This window comes from Hyperoodon ampullatus, assembly GCF_949752795.1.
Source record: "Hyperoodon ampullatus genome assembly, chromosome: 3".
In the NCBI taxonomy this organism is placed as follows: Eukaryota; Metazoa; Chordata; class Mammalia; order Artiodactyla; family Ziphiidae; genus Hyperoodon; species Hyperoodon ampullatus.
Window position 1 is genome coordinate 125551601 of NC_136916.1, and position 3941 is coordinate 125555541.

The following is a 3941-nucleotide window of genomic DNA, read 5'->3' on the forward strand; positions in this document are numbered from 1 at the left end:
AATTTTTCACATTTGAGACATGCATTTGTCTTCTTGTTGTTCATTAGCAGGTCATGTATTGATATTTTTCTTCTATGAGAAACTCAGCATACATTCTAGGATGTTACAATGTTCACTTTGAGAAGGATAAGAAATGATTAATGTGGCAAAGGGAAGGAGACATTGGCAGTACAGAATGAAAGAAACTCAGTGTTAGGAAAATTAAAAATATCTTACCAGCCCAGAGAATCCTCTTTACAAATTGTGGAAAAGAAAGAAAATAGTTTTATTATTGAATAAGCATTAAGCCAATTACAATGTGCATTGTAAGCAATCCACTGAGATAATACAAAAACAGAAAGAAATTCTACCCTATTCATCCAAGCAGTCACAGTCCTTTACATCATTTTCTTAAGACTAACAGTAACTTGTCCTTATATAAGAGGACAGCACCATTTGCTATATGTTCTTTCATGGTTCATTCCAAATTCACCTGGTAATTGAGGTAGCCATTTGTGTTAGCTAGTTGCCTTTATCCAAAGAAATAATAAAGCTTCTCTGTCTCTATGACAAGCAGATAAGGACAGCTCAGAGAAAGGTGCCAAGGCTAAACTCTGCAGGTGTATGGGAGATAGGGACACTATCTTCTTTGATGTTTACATTTCAAAGATATGGCTCCTAGGTCCTTAAGAAAATCATTTCTGGTTGGAAAGCTAGCTAGAGGCTTGCTTTCCCTTTACAACGATTTGCATAAATATCAAAGGGTTAAATAAAGGATTTAGGAACATTAGGTATCTCTGGAATTGCTTCCAGAAAAAAGGGAGGGGGAATTGTTTATTTCCATCTCTGCAAAGGAGAAAATATTCTTTCTTTCTTTTTAAAAAATATTTATTTATTTATTTATTTGGCTGCACAGGGTCTTAGTTGTGGCATGTGGGATCTTTCGTTGCAGCATGCAGGCTTCTCTCTAGTTGTGGCATGCGGGCTCTAGAGCACACGGGCTCAGTAGTTGCGGTGTGCAGGCCTAGTTGCCCTGTGGCATGTGGGATCTTAGTTCCCCAACCAGGGATTGAACCGGCATCCCCTGCATTGGAAGGCGGATTCTTAACCACTGGACCGTCAGTGAAATCCCCCCCCCCTTTTTTTTTTTCAGTTTACTGTTACACCAGATAGCGGTGAAGTTAGACTAAGTTGTTGGTGATATTGAATCAGTAAGAAAAAAATACTTTGGTGACAGGGAGCATAGTAATGAGAGTGCTAGCTTAAGAACTGCAGAGATTTTGGTGATATCAAGAAAATATCTGGAACTATTAGCACTATAAAAATGAGAAACAAAAACTTTTTTTTAAAATTTTACTTAATCTTTAAGGTAAGCTTTTAAAGAATCATAAAATCAAGTAATTATATTCTAAGGCTTGGAAGAAACCTTGGGGGTCATCTGGTCCAATTACTTACCAAGGTAGGGATATTTTCTGTAGCATTCTTGTTAGATGTATATCCAGCCTCAACTTGAACATCTTTGTTAATGGAAATTGTATTCTTTTATGAGGGTTCATTCCATTGTTGAATTGTCCATATAGAAGAAGTCCCTCTGTTGAAAAAAAAATCTGGCTTTGTACCTTTTGCTCATTGATTTAGTCTTGGCTTTGCCAACTGAAAAAAAAATGCACAATGTAAAAGTTGAGAATTATGTTATATTTGGGGTATTACTGAGGACTGTAGCCCGGGAAGGCAGCCTCTCAGACAGCTCTGAGGGACTCTTCCAAAGAGATATAGGAGGAGCCAGGATGTATAGGAATTTTGCTGAAAAAGAACCCTAGTAGTCGAGCATCAAAAGATTACTGCTAATCACAAAAAACAGACGTCTCAAGTAATGATTTTAGTGCTTTTTTATGTATGGGAAGATGCAAGAGTTTGGGCTCATTAAAATTATACCTTTGATATACATCTTAACTATCTGGGGCCAGTATCCTGTTTTTCTCCATGCTGAAACCCCCTTGGGGGCAGCTGCAGTGGCTGATGGCTTGATGGCCCCATCATCCTTTGTTTACTGAAATGGCAGGCGACTTTCTTTGCCAACAGCTTCTAGACGCAAAGAGTGGATTTGATCTTTGGTTTACGTAGGTGGCAGTTCTTTATTTATTTGAAGACAGTACCTCTCAGGTTTGTTCAACTGATTGTTCTACTGGTTTTCATTACCGTGAAGTTTCAAAGTTCTTTCCCTCCTAGGCACCTGCTTTGGACTCACTCACTTAAATTTGCTAATGTTCTTTCCCTTAACTCAGAGCCATTAATCAGTGCTTTTTGGATATGCCTATTAAACCTAATGCAAATCCACTTAATAGGAATATACCTGTCATTTTACAAGACTTTGCTAAATTTTGGGTTAAAATGAAAAGATAGTATGTATTTTGAATTCTCTTGAATTTATTAAAAAACTTGATTAGGTTGGCATACATTTTTCTTAGTGATCATTTTATTTTTATAAATGTTAATTAACCATATGTTTAATGATTGTTTATAAAATGTTACTAGGGATGGAAGGTGAAAGTCTAGAACCTGTCCTTTTTTAAAAATTGAGATAATGTTAGCTCATGTTTATTTTTCTGTGCTTTTTTTCTTCCATTTTCTCTGATTTTTCAAGTGTCAGTGATTCATCTTGCCAAGATAGTGTGTATGAATGTCATCTTCTATGTATTAGTATATAATTCATTTGGGCCTAGAGGTCTGAGTTTATTTAAAGTGACTAGGAGAATAGAATACCTTTCTACTTTGAAAGCCTTAGCACCTCAGATTGCTAGATCTGAAAGGGACCTGAGAGATCACCTAGTTGAAACCCCTTATTTTATAAAAGCTTTCTATATAATATTTGGGACTAGCTAAGACAGAAGCTTCCTAATTCCTAATTCAGTAGTCTTTCTGATTTTTTTTTTCTGCCCTCATCTGTATTGGGACCAGAGTTATAGGTTTGTATTTTTTATCCTTTCCATGTTGGTGATTGTTTTCCTTCATAGAGATTATGGAAATAAAAAAAGGGTTAATTTACTATTCATTTTTTTAAAAAGTATATTATTATGTCATTTTTTAAAGCAGTAGGTCTTTCCTATCCCCTTTCAACGCCCCCCCCACCATTTAAGACTTTAGTCTTGGCATCTCCCCCGCCCCCACACCAGTTTCAGATAACTTTTCCAATAATGTTATGCTAGAATCATGATACTAGTTTTCATCTGTGAGTTATCTGTTTCCTGCCAGGTCTTAGACAGCAAAATGGAGAGAGTCCAAAAGAAACCAGGACTGAGAGCCTAGCTGCCTGGTGATGTTTTGCTAATGAAGTCATTACCGAAGGTTAGCTCTAGATGGAAGGGTGCACTAGTACTTTCAAAGAGGTGAGAGAAGTTTAGGAGATATGTAGAAGCAGGAAGTGATAACCAGAGTGTTTGTATGAAGAACACTAATTTAAGGTATAGAATCAGTGGTTTAGCAGAGATGAGTAGACATAAACAGGTAGAGCGTTTGAATTGATGTCATATATTTTGTGTTTGCCTGGCAGATTTTTTTAAACCTCTTTTCAATTATTTTTTAAACTTATAGGAATGAGGCAGAGTAATTCAAAGAATGATTGGTTCTTATCAGAAGAAGAATTTAAATTATGGAACAGACGATATAGATTAAGAGACACTGATGAAATTAAGGAAATAACATTGCCTCAAGTTCAGTTTCTATCTTTACAAAATGAGGAGAACAGACCAGTAAGTTGAACATGTTTTCAGATGCTCTTTATAGCGACTGTGAAATAGCTTTGGAAGTAAAGAGAATGAATGTTCATGATCAGAATGTCAACTTATGTAAAAATTAAGAATGTAAGCAGTGTAAAAAAGAATATTAAAGTCTAACTTGGTAAAACTACTAATTTTCTTGTATTCCTTATTGTATATATATTTCTACATGCCTAATATATTTAC